We start from the raw sequence: 22,827 nt of genomic DNA, 5'->3' as shown, positions 1-22,827 counted from the left end.
CTGTCTTGGCCTCCCAAATGCTGAGATTACAAGCGTGCACCACCATGCCCGGCTGTATCTTCATTTTCTGGATGGCATCTTTTGAAGAACAAAAATTTTAGATTCTGGTGAAATCAAATGTCTCCATCTATTTTACTTTTGTTATTTGTACCTTTGGTGTCATGTATTAGAAACCTTGGCTAGGCCAAAGCCACAAAGACTTACTCCTATTTATTCTTTTATGGGTTTTATAGTTTTAGCTGTAACATTTAAGCCTATGATCCATTTTCAGTTACTCTTCATATATAGTGTAAGGAAGTAATCTACATTACTTTTTCTTCTTTTTGCTTTTAGGCTTTCCAATTTTACCCAGAACCATTTGATGAAAAGACTATTCCTTCTTCATTTGATGGTCTTGGTATCTTATGGAAAATGATAATGAATTTTCTCAAAGCGTATAGCTTTATTTCTGGATTTCTGAGGTAGGGCATTATTTATTTATTTATTTATTTTTTTTTTTCAGTACTGGGGATGGAATCCAGGGACATTCTACCTCCAAGATATACTCCCAGCCCCATGTTTTCGTCTTGTTTTATGTTTGAAACAGGGTCTCACTGAGTTGTGAAGGATCTTGTTAAGTAGCTGAGGCTGTCCATGAACTGCGATCTTCTGGTCTCAGCCTCCCAAATGTGGAGATTACAAGCATGCACCACCACACCCGGCTCTAAGGTGGGGCCTTTTTATTGTTTTTATTTGATTGTTCAGCCATTACTTTCCAAAGCAGTAATCCTGGTGCCAGTTGGCCAAGTTCAAAGTTTCTTCTTGCTCAAACCTAGACACTAAAATTTCTACATTGAAAAATCTCTTAGATTTTGCTGTTGGAACTGAACACTAGCACAGTCCCATTGGTGAGTTCACTTTTCAGGGCCTGGGAATCTCCTCTGTCTAGCAGAACTTTGATCAAGGAACCCTAGTCTACTGCAATAGTTTTTCTTGGCTTTGAATTATTGGAGTCTCTGTTCCTTCCCTCACAAAAGCCATGGGAAAAATCATTCCACCTGGTGTACCTTCTCCTGTCACGGGTTCTGTAGTCCAAGGGCCGGCCTTTGTTGGAACATTAAAAAAAAAATCTGTTACATGCACTCGTAGAGCAGAGCGCCTACTAGATAAGGGAGCCCCCTTAAAATTCTTTTCAACTAAGGACATTTTCCAAAGTAACTTGCTCTATCCAGCTAGGCAAAGAAGTGGAGGGTGCCAGAAGCATTATACAATGAAAAGAGTTCCATCTGATAAGTCATTCCATTTCAGGTTTTAAAGGGCCATCTTTACATTGGCTCGAGGCTCTTCACAGCATTCAGAAATGTTTCCTTGAAGTTCAGAGTTGTACTTGTGCATCAAGTGTGACTTGAAAGCTTGCTCATTCACATCTATTTCTCCTATTGTTAAGCCAAACTCTCCTGCTTTCTTTCCAAGGAGGCGAATTATCTTGCTTTTTTTCTGGCGGATTTGGACATTCTGTGTATTCCATCAATTTTTCTTTTTCTTAGTCATGATAAAGAGCAAGGCATTTAACCATTTAGAGGAAATATGCTAAGATAAAGTACAGAACAATTTGAAAAAGGCTCACGGACTCTAAATGCACCTGAGTACCTTGCTAGCTGAGTTATTGCCAACTCTGCTGAGCACATCAGGCTGAAGATTAGAACACTGAATCATGTTTGTGGAAATATGTGATCATATATAGGAGTTTAGTCCTTACTGTAGTGTAAGGGGGCATCCTAAATTCAGCAGGTTTAAGGCCAGGGTTTCTGTATTAAATATGTGAAGCATATTTGCAATGTAGAAAGGTTTATTTTACTAATTTGTTAATTTTTTTCTAATTACCTATAAGGTGCATTTACTTCAATTATGATGGATTTCAGCCAGTTTATTAGAGCAAAAAGAAGCCAGCCAAGTGGCATTGCAAGAAATTACTAATTTTTCTTTAGGGAGGAGAACAGCTGTTCCACATATATGATTTGTGACTGTTTAACATGATAGATTAATCACAACATTAGCCATAAGAAAACTTCTATTTTTGGTTAAGATTTGGAAAGAGACAAATAACAAATACAGCTAGGAGTTCACTGGGAAGTACTTAATGGTTTCTTCCTCTGCTGGGGCTTGCACAGTATGCTACAGGCCATGGGCCAGGCAGGAAGCTGGACAAGCCTTGTTTTACCTGTGTCTGAAATCTTTCTTCAGGCCAGCTATTATTATAGGCACTTAACATAAGTGAAAAAGAAAATTAAAAGCTGTAGACTTCTGGGAAGATGGTGACTTAAGGAAGCAGCACATTCCAATCTTCCTGACATCTGATATTCATTGCCTTAAAATGGCGTTCTACAAAAGCCAGAAAACACCATAACTTTACAGATAACACAATAAGTAAAATTTTTCAGAAGGAAAAATGTGATCAGAGAGCAGAGAAGAAACTTGCCTGCCTTTTGGCCATGGATGCCACAGGGATGCCATCTTGCCTCACTGCACCAGACTCCAGAGACAAACAGGAAAACAACCAAGGACTTGAAGTGAGCAGCTATGGATCATCAGAATTGTAAGCCATCAGTTTCTCCTATGCAAACATTGGCTTCAGCTTGCAGCAGTGAAGGCTGAGCTCAACATGCCCTCCAGAGATCCAGAGTGGTACTCAGTAACACCATAAGTGAAGTTGCCCTCCCCATGGAAGGGACTTGTGCAGCTGTGATAAACTCCTTGGGTCTGAGACTTTGAGGTTCAACCCAGCAAAGGTGGAGTAGAGTCTGCTGTTGGATATAGCAGAGGCTCAGACAGACTCAGACTCTGCATCAGTTGAAAGTGTGGAGGGAGACCTATACTTAACACTAGATCCAACTAATAGGATTTCTGGGATCACCTGTTCATGATGAACAGGGAGAAGTCAGGCCAGCCCAGCCCTAGCTGTGGAGAACAGAGACTCTTACAATGAATTTGGTTTCAGGGGGATCTGCCAACTACAGAGGTAGGGAGACCGAGACTCCACATCCATGGAAAGCATGGAGGGTGACCTATGCTTAACACTAGATCCAGCCCCATTGATACTGGCCAACTGTGTAGACTGAAAGACTCAGAGAACCAGGCTTGCAGCAGGAAAGGTTCTGGTGGCATTTGGTGTTTTCACAGAGAAAGACTGCAGAGGCTGAGTCTGCTGAATATTCATATATTTGTAGGATTGCATTTATTTGTTGTTGTAATTGTTTTTTTGTTCTTTTTCTTCTGTGTGTGTGAGTGTATATACTTGCTTGTTTACTTTCTTCCCAATCTCTCTCCTAAGTGTCTTCACTTGTGCATACCTACTCTCTTCTTCTATCCCTTTTCTTTTCTTTTTTTCTGTCCTCTTTTCTCTTCTTTATCTTGTATTAAATCCACTTCATATCACTATACTAAAAACTGCACATTGGTTACTAGAATATTACTATATTTTCACTATCTCTAATATCTACTCTATACTACCTTACCAAACTCATACTCTCATTCTATTCAATCCTATCTCTGGCTTTACTTATTCTTGCATTTACAACTTCACTTCTCTCCTCACTCAACCTTCACTGTTGAATACAACACAACTTGCCTTTGCATATATCAGCTGACACCTAGAGACTGAGAGAAATCTATCAAAAGCAACAGATACAAACTTCTGAAATCATGAGAAGAAGGACTAACAGGGAAGCATTGAGCTCCCACAACACCACAATAATAGGACTTGACAACACAGAATTGCAGAGATCTCCAGAAGGTCAAATCAGGAATGTAAATGTAAAAATAACACAGGACTTCCAAAAGAATTTAGAGAGAGTCTGAAAGATATAAAGGATACAATCACTGAAGTAAAGGTATCAATTCAAATGATAATCAATTAGACCACGTGGAGAACACAATCTCACTCCTAGAAGATGATCACTCCAAAAATGAATGCATAGTATACATTGTAGAAAAAACATTTCAACAGCATGAATTGAAGAAATATGGCCCATTTAAAAAGAACTAATCTAAGAATAATTGGCATAGAAGGGATAGAAGGTGAAACCAAAGGGATCAACAATGTTTTTAAAGAAGTAATATTAGAAGATTTTCCAAACATAGAAGAGGCTGATACACAGGTACAGGAAACTTATAGAACCCCCTTTAGACAATATCAGAGAAAAGGTTCCCAATGCCATGTAATAGTCAAACTGACCAACGTAGAAACCAAGGAGAGAATCTTAAAGGCAACAAAAGACCAAGTGACATTCATAGACAAACCAATTAGAATCACTCTAGACTTTCCACACCATGTCATGAAAGCCAGAAGGTCCTGAAGTATATATTTTAGACTCTGAAAGAAAACAACTTGCAGTCAAAAATTTCCTACCCAGCAAAACTATCTCTCAAAATAGACAGGGAAATAAAAATCTCCTATGACAAGAAGCTGAAGGAATTTATGTCTTTCAAACTAGAACTAGAGAAAATATTCAAAGAAATTAACTGCAAAGAAATAAGCAATATATACGAGAACTAGAGAAATAAGAATCTACAGATTCAACTCAATATCCATTAAATTACCAAAGTCATTCCTTACAGACATAGAAAAATCAGTCCTTATATTCATTTGGAACAATAAAAACCCATTATAGTGAAAATAGTTCTCAGCAACAAAATTCATGCAGGAGGAATCATAATACCTGACTTTATACTACAAAGCCACAGTAATAAAAACAGCATGGTACTGACACAAAAATAGATACATAGACCAATGAAGCAGAATAGAAGACTCGGAAACAAATCTGCACACTTACAGTCAATTGACTTTTGACATAGGGCCCAAAAACATACACTGGAAAAAAGATGATGGCCTGTTCAACAAATGGTGTTGGCAAAACTGGTTAACCATATACAGAAAATGAAAATAAAATTCATTATCTCACCCTGAATGAGTCAATTCAAGATGGATCAAAGACTTAGAAATTAGACCAGAGACGTTGAGGCTCCTTGAAGAGGGCATCTGTCCAACACTGCAACACATAGGCATAGGTAAAAACTTTGTCAACAAGACCCTAAAGGCACAAGACACTAAAAGGCAGATCAATACGTGGGGCTGCATTAAACTGAAGAGCTTCTGTACAGCAAAGAAACTATCAAGAACCTCAACCGAGAGCCAACAGAATGGGAGAAGATTTTTGCCACCTACTCCTCCAATAGACGACTAATATCTAGAGTATACAGAGAACTCAAGAAACTCAGCACAAAGAAAACAACCCAATCAAAAAATGGGCAAGTGAACTAAATAAACACTTCATGAAGGAAGAAATTCAAATGGCCAATAAATGCATGAAAAAATGCTCAACATCATTAGCAATCAGAGAGTTGCAAATCAAAACTATACTGAGATTTCACCTAACTCCAACTAGAATGGCAATCATTCAAAACACAAACATCAACAAATGCTGGCGAGGATGTGGAGAAGTGGGAACTCTAATACATTGCTGATGGGACTGCAAATTAGTGCAACCACTTTAGAAAACTGTATGGAGGATATTCAGAAGAATGGGAACAAACCACTTCTGTGTATCTACCAAAAATAATGGAAACAAAAACTACTAAACTAATGCATGTGTATTATGTTCATAGCTGCACAATTCACCATTACCAAACTGTGGAACAAGCCAAGATGTCCATCAACAAATGAATGGATTACAAAATTAAGGGATATGTACACAAAGGAATTTTACTCAGCCATAAAGAAAAACATAATTACATCATTTACTGGGAAATGGATGGAACTGGAGAACATTATGGTAAGTGAGATTAGTCAGTCACAAAAATAAGAAATCAGATACTATCCCTAATATGTGAAAGTTAGGGAGAAAATGGGCCATAGGAAGATCTCTAGATGAAGAAACAGATTCTACAGATGAGCAAATAAGGCAACCTGAGGGGATAGGAGAGGGAAGAGGGAAATTCTCTAATGTTTGTGATGTACATTAACAACCATATCAATCATTAAACCAATCATGGGGAGGGAGTGGAAGGGAATGGGGTGGGAATTGGGTAAGGGCTAACTGGGTGATGTGTGTGATGTGTACATGTATGTCTCCACCATCTTCTACTCCATTATGATGTATGACAACAATGCACCAAAAAATTAAATTCTCTATTTTTTCTTTTAAAAATCATATATATATATATATATATATAGTATGCAATATAATTTTTGACATATGTACAAGTAGTGAAGCAATTGCCATATTTTCAATTCACAGTTTTTCTAGGTCACAATTATGGCTGAATAATTGTTACAAATCTCAATAGATTTAAAGCAAATAGAAAAGAGAAGGAAAGCTGTTAATCCAAGTGACAGTGGGAATACAAAGCACTGGGCTAGCTTATTACCTTTTCATGTAAAGATAAGAGAGGTTGTTAAAGAATATTAACAAATCCATTACTCAAAATGGAAAACAAAAAAGATCTTTAGCCAAGTGGGAAAATTGTTCTTTTAAAACTATACCTAATTTCAAGGTCTTTGTTTTTTCTCAAGTTGACTCCTGTGCAGGGTGAGAGGTAAGGATTTAATTCCATTTTTCTACAAATAGATAACCAGTTTTCCCACCACCATTTGTTTAAAAGGCTGTCTTTTCTCCAATGTATATGTTTGGCAGCTTTGTAAAAAATCAATTGGCTATGAGTGTGTGGATTTCTTTCTCTATCTTCTATTCTTTTCCATTGGTCTGTATGTTGGTTTTTGTGCCAATACCATGCTGTTTTTATTACTATAACTCTGTAACCTAATTTGAAGTCAGGAGTTGCATAGTTCTTATTGCTGAAAATTGCTTTGACTATTTTGGGTCTTTTCTTTTTCCATATAAAATTTATGACTGAATTTTCTAGGTTTGTGAAAAATTACATTGGTATTTTGATAAGGATTACACTGACTCTGTAAATCACTTTTGGTAGAACAGCCATTTTTATATTTATTCTGCCTATCCAGGAACATGGAGAATCTTTTAATCTTCTAAGATCTTCTTCAATTTTATTCTTTGTGTTTTATAATTTTCATTGTAGAGATCTTTTACCTCCTTTGTTAGGTGTATTCTTAGGTATTTTATTGATTTTTAGCTCATTGTGAATAGAATTGTTTTCTAATTTTTTTTCATTTGATTTATGGTTGGCATATAGTAAAGCTACTAATTTTTTAGATTGATTTTATATCCTTCTATTTTTTGTTGGATTTGTTAATAAGTTCTAGAAGTCTTTTAGCTGTTATTTTTGGGCCTTCTATATATAGGATCATGTTATCTGCAAATAAAAATAATTTAAGTTCTTTTTTTCTATTTGAATTCTTTAATATATTTTTCTTGTTTTAATGCTCTGGCAAGATTCTCAAGAACTATATTGAAAGGAGAGGTGATAGTGGAGAATCTTGTCTTATTCCTAATTTAAAAGGCAATTCCCACAGTTTTTCCCCATTCAGTATGTTGGCTTTGAATTTCTTGCCTTAATGATTTTAAGGTAAATTCTTTCTATTCTGATTTTTTGTAGTGTTTTTCTTTAACATAAATGGATGTTGGATTTTGTCAAATGCTTTTCAGCATCTATTGAGATGATCAATTTTTGTCCTTAGTTATATTTAGGTGGTGAATAAATGTATCAATTTGTGTATGTTGAACCAGCCTTGCATACTTGAGATGAAACTAACTTTGTTATGGTATGCAATTTTCTTGATGTGGCTTTGAATATGCATCCTGAATATTTTGTTTAGAATGTTTGCATCTATATTCATCAATGATATTTGTCTTAAACTTCTAGAGGAAGGCATAGGTCCAATACTCCAACATATAGGCACAGATAGGAAATTCTTCAACAAAACACCCAAAGCTCAGGAAATTAAAACAGGAATTAACAAATGGGATGATTTCAAACTAAAAAGTTTCTGCTCATAAGAAAAAACATCAAGAGTCTAAAGAGAATAGAATAGGAGATCTTTGCTAGCTTCCCAATAGGATATACAAAAAAACTTAAAAGACTTTAGACTAAAACAAAAAATACAAAATAACCTAATCAAGAAATGGGCAGTTGAACTAAATAAACACATCACAAAAGAAGAGATACAAATGGCCTATAAATACATGAAAAATGTTCAACATAATTAACACTAAGGGAGATGTAAATAAAAACTATGCTGAGATTCCATCTAACTTCAATCAGAATGGCACTTATCAAGATTAAAAAACAATATATGTGAAGAAATAGGAACTCTTCTACACTGTTGGTGGGATTGCAGATTAGTGTAGCCACTCTGGAGATCAGTGTGGAGTTTCCTCAGAAAATTTGAAATGAATCCACCATATCATTCAGTTATACCACTCCTGGGTATCTTTCCAAAGGGGCTGAAGTCATAGAACTACAATAGTCTATGCATACCCTTGATCATAACAGCACAATTCATGATAGCCAAATTATGGAACCAACCTAGGTGTTCATCAGCAGATGAATGAATTACAAAATTATGAGATATGCACACAATGGGATTCTACTTAGCAATAAAGAAGAACAAAATCGTGTCATTTGCAAGAAAATTAAAGTAATTTGAAAACATTATGTTAAGTGAGATTAGCCAGTCAAAAAAAGGTGAAGGGTCATATGTTTTCTCTAATTCGTGGAAGCTAGGGAGTAATTTGGATACCAGCGGGACTTCAGATAATTCTTGGAGGAGAAATTTCAGTGGAGCCAGGGAGGTGGTCTAGGGGAAGGGGAATGGATTGGGGAGAGGGAGGATCAATGAAGAAATTATTTCCATCGACATTATGTACTTATGTGAGAATACTAATGTCAATCTTAATAACTTGTATGGGAAAAGGAAAGAGAATGGGGAAGAAGCCAGGGGAAAGCCCACCAAGTGCTGTGTGCGTGCATGTCACTATCACTATAATTTACATTATGATGTAGGACTTTACTGCACCAATAAAAGCATATAAAATTATACCTATACATATTCTGAATTCCTTAATTTCTTACTGCTTTATTTGTTAAAATGAATAAACTCCCATGACGGCCTGCCATTTAAGTACAAATATGTATCTCCTGTGGGATGTAACAATCACTAGACTATATTTTTAGAAAACTTTATATATTTTAAATAATTTTAATTTATTCATTAGAAGTTCACTCTAAGGTATTAACATGTAGAAATTGAATTAATTCACCTCAATTTAATATATACGCTGTGATGATTAAGTTAATCAATTTAACAATACGCTGTGATGAACATATCACTGTTCATGATATTAACTTTATTCAGTTATCTAGAAGATAAAAGGCAAAAATTCACTTATTAGAAAGCAATAGTGTCCCATTTTTTCAACTTTTCTTCCTATGTTCCCTTGAGCAAAGCAAATTAATGATTCAGACAGATTCATTTTGAACTACACTGTGAAGTGCATTTTGTTGTCACATGTGTTACTAATTTCAGTCCTCAAGAAACACTTGAAAGACAAATGACACTCTTTCTAGGAAAATATTCCTGAGCAAACTGAAACTTAGAGAGCCCAAGCAACATGTTGAGGGGGATGTAGGACGTGTCAGAGCCAGGAACAAATCCATGCCTGTCCTAATGGCCCAGCTGTTTTCATGGGCCATGCTCTCTTTCACAGCTATAGTTACAACACAATTCTATTTGTTAGAGACCTCTCCAGGAAAAAATTTCTGTATTCATATTCCTTTTCCAAGGCTATATATAGGATTAAAGTGACTTCTGTAAATGCAGAAACCACCTACTTAGATTTAAAGCTTGTATGGGAAGGAGATACCATTGCTATTATTTTTGTTACTTCTGGGATACTAGCAGGATTTGGGATTTGTGTTACATGAAAACTTTAAACTTTAAACAATGAACTTTACTGGCTCATTGCTGCATTAGATGGTTCTTTTGGAGCACCCATGAAGGTGGCTGAACATCAGTAGATGATCTAATGATAATTCCCAGTAAGAATCAGACATTCTTTTTAAAACTTGGCCTCCTGAACATCACTCTTCTCTACTTCTTGATTGCCAATCCCACGTTTGTTCATGGACTCATTCTCTCTTGCTTGAACTATTGTCAATTTCTTCATTGATGTCTTTACTCCTAACCTTCTATATCTAATCTTTTCACAATGAGCATTCATCCTATCAGTCTTATGCTTAAACCCCTCGAATGCTGACCACTGCTTCCCAGATAAGGCACCAGCTCTTTAGGGCTGTGTACAAAATTCTCTATGAACTTCAATCTTAGACTACAACACCCTTGTAATGCATATTCAATTATCTGGACACATCTGAAATACTTGCAAAGTTCTCTGGATACATTATATTATTTAACATCTTTTTTCCTTCTGTCAAATTGTGTTGTATTCCTGGAATAACCCTAGACTCACTGTTCCCTGGACATCTTTCCAGATCTACCACTGTCACAACAGGCCACTGTGCAGGTATCTGTTCTTGTCTGCCTAATGGCCATCCCTTTCTTTAGAATGTTGATCTAGTAGCATAATGGGATTCTGGCAATGCTGCCAGGGATATCATCTACTTTATCGATCATAAGGCTGGGTTTGTGACCTCTGTTATGAACAATTATATAACCTTCTTGAACATAAAATGATGGGCCCAGCATTGGACATATGGTCTAGGTCATGCCAATCAATATCTTCTTTGGGATTTATATGTAAACTAGAAACTTTTCTCTGGAATCATTATCTTCATGAATGTCACTGTTGTAGCCCTTTAGCCTATTTTCTGACACATGACGGAGGCTGAAGCAGAAAGTTGATATTTAGAATGAAGAAGCAGGGAGAGGTGGGAAGAGAGGCAGAGTAATGAATCTCTGAGACCTATTCTTTACTAGCCAGCAAACATCGTCAAAGTTAATTTCCTCAAGCTCCATATTTTTTAATCTCTATAATGGAGAAAGTAAAAGTGAAATTATTGACCTAATAGAGTTCAGTGGGAGTTATGTGAAATAGTGAATACAAAGTGCTCAACACACTGTTTAGCACAGGGTGCATGCTCAGTAAACATTAGTAGTGACTGACATTGTAACTGAAGTTAGGAGTTCTTTTCTTTCTCACCCCTAGAGATCCAGGGGCTTCCCTATTAGTCTTTAGGTCTATTTTATTGCTTACTAATTTCTCTTTCCCCTCTTGGCATTTACTAATGGTACAGCTGACTCACCTTTACTTCATTTATTTGAACCATTTAAATAACTTAAATCTTAATAAATAATATACTTTAAGAACATTTTCATTTAATTGCAATGATATTAAAATATTTAAGATGTTACAGTGCATGAGGAGATGGACCAGGGAAGACAGACCATGTTTTATTCCATTACTGGAAATGTAATCCATTGTAACACAAAATAATTCTGATGGTCTCAAGTACTAAATTACTAAGTGGGTATGTTAGAGTAAGGATATATGTAATGAGGGCATTCTGTGTGCAGTTTAGCCAACTCAGCACAATTGCTCCAAGAACTTGCAATATTTTTCTCTTATTAACAGACTGACCTCATATTTTTATGGGAAAATTGATAAACATTCCTTCTTGGTGTCCTCTTAAGATGCATATGAATTGTATTTTAAAGCATGTAGCCAGTAACCTCATTTCATTTTCCTATTCAGTGTCTCTGACCCAGCTTTTTAAAGAAATGCAGCATCAGCATCTCTCTCATCCTTTCCTTTAGCTTGCCTGAGATCTAAGTGGGATCCTCCCAAATCCATTGGCGAGGCAGTGGGTAGAGCGACACTAATGAACTTTGGTATTTCCCTTTAGTTTTGGCCTGAGATTGTCCTGTTCTGCCTGCTCTGGGGAAGAAGTCATTGAAAACTACGTAAGGGCACACTCAGTGATGGCAGAGTAAGAGAAGAGCCCTGCACAAGATGAGGAGCCTGGGTCCAGTCTTGGTTCTGCCATTTTCTGCGTAACCTCAGGTAAGTCCTTTCTCCTTTTTGATGTCATTATTCACCTGTAAAATAAGATCTTAGTCATGTCTAAGGTCTATGACATGGGTATGATTTATAGTCTGAAGGTGACTTTAACATTTCAGAGACAATATGAAACTTAATTGTGAATGCTTTCCCATGTTTAACTCCAAAACCCACTACATATTGCTTTTCTCAGGCCTTGTCAATTGCAAGGCCATCTGACTAGTCCAGATATAAAGGAAGGCTATGGAAGAGCCACCAGGATAGGAAGTGATGCCTTGTCAGGTTGCAGGAACACAAGAGCAAGTCAGGACCTGAGTCAGTCTATTCTAGACTCAGGGTACCTGGAGGTTTCTTACTGTTGCTTCATGGGGGTCATGGCTCCTATTATCCTACTTCTTTCTGAAGACTGTTTTCCTCCACTTAATTTTGGATATTTTGCTCCCTGGTAATTCTGAACTGTTTTTGGTACAATGTCAAGGTGACCAAACTCTGTGACCTTTTGCTTCCCATGTTTCTTGTTATCTAACTGCCTCAGATTGCTCCCCAACCTGAGAACAGGAGGTTCATCCTGTGGGTCATGCATCCATCCTTGGTCCTATCAGTGGTGGCTGGGGTCATGTGGTACTCAGAGCTGCTCCTCTCAGGGCAGTTTCTGTAAACGGGAGTGAGGGCAGAGAGACAAGGATGGGGATGTTTACCAGAGGCCTAAGGGAAAGACAGTCTAGGTGATAAGGGACTTGAGCTGGGCCTTTGTGTCATTTATCAAAATTGATCAGCTGGATTGGGACTGGGACACTAATGAGCCTCCTAATCAATCAGACAATCAGTGGTACTCTCTGAGTTCCCTCCCAGAGGGGTTATACTATGAACCTGATAATATATGTAAAGTGCCTTGCATGGGGTCTGCAGAGTGCGTGCTTCCTCTTCTCAAGAAGTTTTAATTGTCTTTTGGAGAGAAAATAACTAACTACATACTGAAATATGTAAAACATGGACTGGGTCACCGAATTTCAAGGAAGGGAGAACTTTTTGGGTTCCTGGTATAGTGATCAGGGTACTGTCAGGTTTCTGGTGAGCCTTGAGCACAGGATAGATTTCTGATAGGACATAGATTAGGGAAGAGTGAATAACATATTCACATTTTATAAGCACAGAGGCCAGATCTCGGGATGGCAGAACAGTGAGTGTATGGATTTGGCCAGAGTAGAGGGTTTGCCACATGAGTAGCTAAAGTTTTAGCCTGAAGGTATAGTACCTTCTTGCTTACTCAGACTCTACAAGGCCTATTGAGTATGCCACAGCTTGCAATGCTGTCAGCAGCACAGCTGGTCTTGAACTCCAACAGATAAGACTCTTCATGAGCTGGAGCTTTGATGATTTAGAGGCTCTTAGGTAAGCACTAGAAAAGGAATCACTAATCAAACTTCTCAGAAGGAGAAAACCTTGAGGGCAAGCAGACACCCTGGTAGCAGCTGAAGACTGGCTAGTAGGTGTATTAATGACCCAGAAGGTGAAATTTAATGTCTAGGATTGGTTCCGGCTTGAGACTATTTTGTTGAGACCAAACATATATTATGGGAACAGCTTTTGAGAATGAAAAAATGCTTTATAAAGGCAATAGTCTATTCTGCATGATCAAATGCAGAACTTATTTCTCCTCTAAGCTTCCCCATCATATACAGCTATGGTTCCTTAGGCTTACAGCTACTTACCTGTGTTAGTGAATGTATTTCACTACTTGGGGACCATAAAGACTTACACATACAATGCCACTTTTGTGACCTGCCACTGCACCACACATAGAATGCCTCCTGTATTAATTGCCCATTGTTATGGACAAATCACCCTGGAACTTATCAGTGTGAAACAACAGAAATGCAAACTCTCTTATGTAGTGAAAGTGAGGATTCCAGAACTGGAGCAGCTGAGTGGTCCTGGCACAGGGTCTCTAACAGTTCAGCCATTGGCCACTGGTAGGCCTGACCGAGGCTGCAGAATTCATGTTTTAGTTAGCTTTGTCATCACTGTGGCCAAACTATCTGACTAGAACAATGTACAAGAAGAAATGTTTTTTTTTTCTTTTTTTTCTTTTTTGGCTCTTGGTTTCAGAGGTTCAGTCATGATTAGCCAGCACCAAGGTAGAAACATCATGGCAGGACAGGGTGTGGTGGAATAAAAGCTGATCTACTCATTACAACTAGGAAGGAAAGAGAGGGTCCAGGGACAGATATAGTCCTCAAAGTTATGCCCCGAGATACCCTTGTCCAGACATACCCCACCTTTGAACCTTGCTGCATTAGAGAACAGGCTTCAACACATAAGCTTTCTGGGGTTCATTCCAGATCTAAACCACAATCTACTTCCAAGCTTACTCACATGGTTTCTGGTAGGTCTCAGTTCCTTGATGGCCATTGGTTGCTGATTTTAGTTTGTCATCACACAAGCCTCTGAGTGCCCTCATGATATGCTAGCTGGCTTCTTCCACATTGAAAAGGGGCAAACTCAATAGCAGAGTCACAGTCTTTTTATAACCTGGGAGGCAGGGACCTTTGAGAGCCATCATGAAGTCTGGCTATTACGCCTTGAACCTTTGGGCATAACAGCTAACTTTTTAGAGCCTCATATTATTCAGTGGGAATAACGTTGATGGTTATAGGTAATGATGTCAAGGAGTTTTACTGAGGCTTTAATGACACAACGAATGAGAAAGCTCTTTGTAGACCACAAATTTGTTCGATGAAAATTTTGATGTCATGATTCTGGAGGTGAGGACTGAGAGGCAAAAGCAGTTTAGAATTTCAATTTTGAAAAGAGAGAAACACGGACTATCTTAGGTCACAAATTCTTTTCCTCCACTAACACACTATGAGGTCCCCTGGGGTGTGACATATTGAGACCATGTGGAGTTTGGGGTTAGTTTTAATTAATTATTTATTTTTGCATAATAAGTATTTTTATTTCTAAAGAAAATAACTGAAAAAAACTTCAATGCAATTTGAAAAATTGGAGAACGTTAACTTATTCTAGCCATACGATTTATTAATTAGTCAATTGTCCATAAATTAAAAACATGTGGATTTATTTTTACTGAAATGATGCATAACTTGGAAATATGTATTTTGGGTCATGCCCAAAATAAGGACACTGAACAGTGAGATCTAATAAAAACTGCCCCATGTCTTGACCTCATATACCCTTATTCAAGTCAGCATTTGGGCTGATCCACAGTCAAGGTGTTTGTGCCCATAAACTGGCTGGTATCACTTCTCGTGTGAACATGTGGGGCCAACATCTGAACAGCTATTGCAGAAACAGAAGTTACATGGTGTAAAGGAGAATCTCCTGTTGACAAAGTATTAGGTGGGGTTACTTGTTGAGCCAGGGGAAGCCTCTGGCTCTCCAACCACTTGACAATCATACCATATTTTCTAGTGCTCACATTTTGACTTACTTCTCTGACATCTATATACTTTATCTGTCCATAATCCCAGTTCTCAGTTGATTCCTCTATTACTGGAACCACAAAATCATAACTGTTATGAGTTTCATAAGGAAGATACTTAGTACTTGAGGAGACCAAGAGTGAAATTCAAGTAGAAGACAAGGAATATTGCAACAACTCTAAGACTGTCTGCAAAGTGTTCTTTGCTTTGTTGGTGGGTCCACTTAAGTTCATTGGCTTCTCACCTTGTAGATGAGAAGTATTACGGGCTGGATCACATCCTCTTTCAAAATTATATATCGAAGCCCTAGCCACTCAGCACTTTAGAATGTAACTATAAGAATAAGGCCTGTAATGATTAAAACACTTTTAAAGATTAAGTTAAAATGAGGCTAATATGACTGGATTGGAAGAGGTATTTGGAAATAAAAATAGAGATACCAAGGGTGCACCTGCAAAGAGGAATGACCACATGAAGAGGTAGCAAGAGGGTGGTCACTTTCAAGTGGAGGAGAGAGGCCCCAGGAGAAGCCAAAGCTGCCTACAAAATGATTTTTTACTTCTAGCCTCTAGGACTATGAGCCAATTGGTAATTGATGTCTATTGTTTATGCCACCCAGTTTGCAGTATTTTGCTATGGCATTCCTTGCAAACGCATACAAGAAAAGGAACTTGCCCAGAGGCACAGTGTAAAGAATGAGTGTGTGGAAACTAGAATTAAGGGTTCCAAACTGTATTGTATAAAATCTATTGTTCTGTCTCATTGTTATTTTCTGTGGGATCCTACTTCCCTTGCTCCTGGATGATTCCTTGAACTTCTTTGTGGCTGGTTCAACTTTTCTTTTTCAGTATCTTCTTAACATAGTTACTTGCTGGTGGTTGGTTCTGTTGTGTCTTTCTAGAATCCAGCCATTTTGCTTTTCTCTGACTTTCAGTAGCTGATTCCTGGACTTTAGGACTTAATATGTACTCATCTCAGACTCCAGGATGATATCAGCATTCCATGACTTGAGAACTCACAAGTTTAAAAATCTTGTCTGCAAGAAACGTCCTACTTTTGTATCGGTGGATGGGGGAAAGAACTTGGAAGGCAGTACAATGTTGTCCTATTCACTGGTTCTACAAAACAAAAAAACAAACAAACAAACAAAAAAAACACCCAAAATTTGTTTTAAAATTCTGGTTGTCAAAAATACTTCTTTTAAATAGATTGTATGTAGATGAGAGATATTCAGAAAATGTTACGGCTGTTGCCAGAGCAGTCATGGCTGTATGCTGAGCTCTTCAGGGGCCTGGCTTGAGTCTATTTTAATGTCATCACGGGCATTCAGAAACCCTGGAACTCTGAGCCTGAAAGAAAGCCAGGGACCACAGGGGAGAACCTGGGCAGTGGACATGCATCAGGTATTTCTGCTCAGATCAGAAAGAAAGGGACTGTTCAAGCTCCTTCTCCCACTCCATTTAGTTCTTGAGGAAATGACAGTATATATACCTTGTCCCCTATCTCTGAGAGAAGGTGATACATATCCCATGTAGGGATTTTCACAGTATTATCTCAGGGATGGTATTATAAATTATTTTAGGCCAATCGATGGACTCCTACCCCTAGACATGGGGACTCCAGAGACTCAAGGATGAGAATTTATACCAAGCAAGATCAACCAGACCTCAGTTTTCAGATGAGCTTGGGACAACGTCTCCATTTCCTGCTGTGAGGATCCTAGGGTTGCTCATACCTGTATGTTCTGCTTTGAGAAAGTTTGTATAAATAGATAAATCTGCAGTAAAAGCAGTTCTATAGGCTTAGTCTTTTGACCTTTTTCTTACAAAGAGCTAGAGCCTGCCCAGGCTTATCATTTGAGACTCAGGGTATACTCCTTTGTTCTGTTCCAATTTGTGCATCCTATGGTGCCTGGCCTTTTCTATTGCTATACCTGTTTTTTGTGTGGTAGGCATGGGGTCCCTCTGCTGCAGCATAAAGGGGTATGTGAAGGCCTATTGTCCTGAATGGGCAGCTGTGAGGGCCCTTGTTGGCTGTGGAGGACAGATGCCCATTGCTGAAGTCAATCTTGCTTTTTTTTTTTTTCCTGAAGGTAAAGTGTTGATCAATTCAGTACTTGACTGTGTCATTTTCCTTGTGGACTCCAACACTGAAATGCAGTGGGCAGAAATACCAAGAATTCTTTCCTTGATAATAGGCAACAGAAGATGAGTGCAAAGAGAATGAGAAGAGAGGGAAAGAGAGGGAGGAGAGAGGGAGGAAAGAAAGGGAGGGAGGGAGGGAGGGAGGGAGGGAGGGAGGGAGGGAGAGAGAGAGAGAGAGAGAGAGAGAGAGAGAGAGAGAGAGAGAGAGAAGGTTTATCCTCTTCCTTTAGGCTAATTCTGTCATATGTGTTTTTTTAAATTATATATTTCTCATTTAAAACTATTAAACTATTTCATATTGGATTTTTGTTGCCAGTAACAGGATAATAATATATTTATTATTAACAGAGTTTGGAATAATATATTTTATCACCTGAGATAGCAGTTTACATGCAGAAGTAAGTCTGGGAATTTATTTATTTATTTATTTATTTATTTATTTATTTATTTATTTATTTATGGTACTGGGGGTGAAACCCAGGGATATTCTACCTCTGAGTTGCACCCCAAGCCCTATTTTTTTTTTGAAGATTTAAAGAAGTTTATTAGAAAAATAGAAATATAGCCCCATGCCATGGGGGGGGGTGTGTGACTAGAAATGAATACACCCTAAGTCCTATTTTTTAATTCTTTATATTTTGAAAAAGGGTCTCACTGAGTTGCAGAGGGCCTTACTAAATAGCTGAGGCTGGCCATGAACTGCAATCCTCCTATCTCAACCTCCCAAATGCTAGGGTTATAAATGTGCACCACCATGCCTGGCTCAGTCTGGCAATTTTATGATGAACTTAGTAAATGCATAAAGAGGCCTTTAGTTGAAGATTTCTTGTGGTTTGACTATAGTTTCTTCTGGCTTGACCCAAGTTCCCTGTGGAGGTGGCTTATCTTATTCACATAAGAAAGTAGGAGAGAATAGGAATAAAGGGTTAGAGTAAAAGTGAATTATAGAGATCCATGAATATCAGGTAAAGAAACTGGACTTTTCAGAAGACAGAGCTATTTGAGCTATTTGACCAGGGCCATGATACCATCAGAGTTGAGTTCAGGGAGATTAGTCTGATAGAAATATACAAGATGGATTGGGAAGTGGAGGGGGTGGGTAATGGTGAACTAGATAATTTCACTGAAATAACCCTTCTGTTCAATAACTAAAATAGCTGGAAATCTAAAAATCCTTTCCTTTGAAGTCTTAAAGAACTAAAGAGGTGGTTAGGAACATCAGTTAAGTTCTTGGTGGAGATGAGAGACTAGAGAGATGAGATCATCATCTAAGACCTTTGTTCCCGAGAGCACTTGCTGACTTGAAGGGACACTTTCTGTGGCCTGTTATTCCTTTTGTCTCTCAGAGCCATTTCTGTTTCTCTGCTTTGTATCTCAAGGGTACAAAGCTACTTTTCCCAGGCTCCTTTGCTATCTGAGTTCCAGTTGGGTTCTCTCAAAGGAAACACGAGTGGAAGAGTGAACAAAAAGAAATGAGAATGTAAAAATCAGCCTATATTGGGAAAGTAATGCCCCGTCTTTCATTATTCATCAGGTGAGGACAACGGCTTCGAAGAAAGCCATCTACAAAGTTAATGGGAAACAGTATTTCTCAGAGGCCATGTGTAACTGTAAAGTGTCACGATGCCTTCTCTAAATGACTATGGCTTTCTTACCCAGTGGGAAATAATTTTCTCTGAAATTATTTGTGGTTGGAAAGGATATCTGTAAGAATAAAACATCTCTTCCTCTTGCCAGAAAGATCGGAGCCACATTGATAAAGAAAAGCAACCTTGATATCTGATCCATATGCAGGGTCTCAGGTGAGTGATTTCTCAACAGAGCATCCCACATCCATCTTGACACCTTGGTTTCTAAGAAAGCGGTATTCAGAATGCACTTTGTAGTTCAGACACGAGGCTGAGCCCTCTAAACACAGCCCTGATGTGCTTGGAGCAGATCCAAACACTGCTTCACTTAAATTTCACCTACACTCCACCCTTTCCCCCAATCTTGTAATAACTCCATTTCCCCCCTCCTTGTTGTTTCAGAAGATGCTTCATGAACCCTTTGGCATTTCCTTAGTTCCAATAGGCCAATAAACCTGATTTTGTAAAACTATAGGGTCATTCCTAGTCATGTTAGGCTATGAAAGAAGGAGAGGAAGGAGCTATTTTTCAATTTCTGATACTGACTTATTGTAGACTCCAATAGTTTAGTATCCATTTCTGCAGCATCCAGGGGTTCACCCATGAGCCTGAGATTAGGCACAGCAGGCCAGTCTTAATAGTGGTGTGAGGAGCAGAGGCAATAGTGTGGGCCGGTGGGCTATGGCGGGGGGATGAAGCCTCTTCCTGATCGCTGGCTGTTATTTTTTTCCTTTGGTTTCCTCAGTTCTTCCAATATTTTTACAACCAATTCTCTGATTATAAATGGCCAAGTACCATTTTGTGTGTGTGTGTGTGTGTGTGTGTGTGTGTGTGTGTGTATACATATATATAATTGTATATATATATATATTGTGTGTATATATATATTACTGTGTGTGTATGTATACACACACACACACACATATATATATACATACATATATATACACATACATATATCTATCTATCTATATATATATGTATCTATCTATCTATATATATATATATATATATATAGTTTTTTTCTCATTGGCCACTAGCTAATATAGCACCTGCACTTATGAGCAGCCCTTTGACAGTTTTCTGAGAGGAAAAGAATCCAGGTCCCATCAAGGATTTCACTTTGAGAAGTAGGAGTTCATCAGAAATGAAACAGCTCTCACATATACCACAGCTTGGCTTCCAGTCCTCTGGGTGGACCAGGAAACTGCAAGCCTTGAAACTGGATTAGGAGGGTCCAAGATGACTTAAGCCCCCCTAGGCCTCTTAAATTAATCAGTTTTGAAAATTTTTCAATTTTATATTCTCAAATATTGCTTCTATTTTGGGGGGCTTGATTGCATGTTACATATTCTCATTCCATACTCTTATGGCTCTTGCCTCTTTCTTCAGATTTTCTATCCTTTTGTTTGTCTAGGGTTATTCTTAATATATTCCTCCATCTCTGTTTTCTGGAAGAGTTTGTGTAGAATTTGGTGTTATCTATTAAATATTTGATAAAAAATCACCAGAGCAATCTTGGCCTAGAGTTTTCTCTATGGGAAGGTTTTTAATTATAAATTCAATTTTCTTTTGTTACTGTAGGACCATTAAGGTTATCTTTTTTTTTTTTTTGTCCTGGGTGAATTTTCTTAACTCGTGTTATTAAAAGAATTTTTCCATTGTATCTGGGTTGTTAGATGTGTTGGCCTAAAGCTGCACAAAATATTTCCTTATTATCCTTTAATATTTGTAGAATTTCTAGTTATTCCTCTTTTATCAGTCATTATGCAAGTGCTTTATAATTTTATTTCTCTTGCTTGATCAATTGAAACTTACCAATTTTGTTAATCTTTTCAAAGAATTGTATTGTCTCATAATTGTGCATATACTTTTTACTTTATTGTTTTCTGCTATTTACTATTTTTCCATTTACTTAGTTTCATTTGTTCTTATTTTTCTAATTTTATAAGGTTGGATCTCAGATCACTAGTTCTAGGTCTTTCTTATTTTTAACATAGACACTGACCTCTATTTCTCTCTCTTTTTTTTTTTTTTTTTTGGTGGTACTGAGGGTGAAACCCAGAGGCTTTCTACTTCCGGGCTATACTCCCAGACTCATTTTTTAAATATTTTATTTGGAAAGAGGGTCTCACTAAGTTGCTGAGAGCCTCACTAAGTAGCTGAGGCTGGCTTCTAACCTGCGTGATCCTCCTGTCTCAGCCTTCCTAGCGCGGGGATTACAAGCGTGCGCCACCACGCCCGGCTTCTATTTCTCTTTGAGCATTGATTTAGCTGCATTCCACAAATATGATATAAACATTAATTTCATTATGATTCACTTAGAAATAATTTCTAGTTTCCCTTGTGATTTCTTCTTTGACTAAGGACTAATTTAGAAGTATGTGGTTTAACTTATTTGGCCTTTTCTCAATTGTTTCATTGTTATTAATTTCTAATTTAATTCCCTTTTTGTCAAAGCACACACTGTGTTAATTTGCTACATTTATTGAGATTGGTTTTAGGGTCAAGTACAGATTGATCTATTTTTTGTGAATATTTCATGTGTGCCTATAAGGAATATTGTACATCTGTAAATATTTTTCTGGGTTTAGTGTTCCATAAATATCAATTAAATCATGATGATTGACAATGTCATTCAGATATTCTGTGTGTCTTTGCTGCTGTTTTATATGGTTGTTTAAGCAACTGTTGAAAGGGTGGTGTTCAAGTTTGCAACTGTGATTATGGAAATATCCATTTCTTTTTTTTAATTTGGTCTATTTTTTCTTTATGTATGTTGAATCTTCTTATTAAATGTGAACACATAATTGCTAAGTCTTTTTAATGGAATTCTACTTTTAACATGAAGAGTTACCACTTTTGTCTCTGGTGATGCTTTTTTTAAAATCACTTTCATTTGATGCTTATATCTTTTTATATATTTTATACTTATCATTTACTTGATACATGTATTCTGTTGTCTGTGTATGTGTGTGCTGCAGAGCTCATGACCTCACATGTGCTAGGCAAATGCTTTACCACTGAGCCAGACTCTAGCCTGATACATATTTTTTTCTTCCTTTTACCTTGTAGCCTGTGTATTTATATTTAAAGTCAGTCTCATATAGACAACATATAGTTATGTCTTGTTTTCTTTTTTATCTGTTCTGACAATTTATGTCTTTTAATTGGAGTGTGCTATCTATTTACTAATAATTACACTAAATATTGAAAAAGTTTCAACACGTGAGCTTCTTGGGACAGAAGGTTACAAACCATAAAGCCCACTGCATCTATCACACTTGGGCCAGCGCTTGAGGCCAGAGAAGTAGAAACTTACAGCTTTATTTTTTTTCTTCTCTGGAAGTTGTTTTTATGTCTGTTCTCTGCATTTGTTTTAGCCTGCTGTTTTGGCACCACTAAGAGATCTCTATCTTTACTGTATCCGACATTAGGGTCTTTCTCAGTGGCTTTTTAGAGGACAGCAGTTGTGCAGCATGTTCTGGCAGATGACACCTTAGTTGAGGCTCGGTGGAGGAGATTGTCAGGTCACCTCCATAGTCATGTTGGTGTTTCCGGAGAACAGAGTAAAGTGACCTTTTTTCATTATTTTCTCCTTTTTTTTGCCTCATTAATTCCTTTCTTCTCATTGTAGTCT

The sequence above is a fragment of the Muscardinus avellanarius genome (assembly GCF_963383645.1).
Source record: "Muscardinus avellanarius genome assembly, chromosome: 17".
NCBI lineage: Eukaryota > Metazoa > Chordata > Mammalia > Rodentia > Gliridae > Muscardinus > Muscardinus avellanarius.
The sequence above is the reverse complement of the archived record's forward strand: the minus strand, read 5'-3'. Positions refer to the sequence as shown.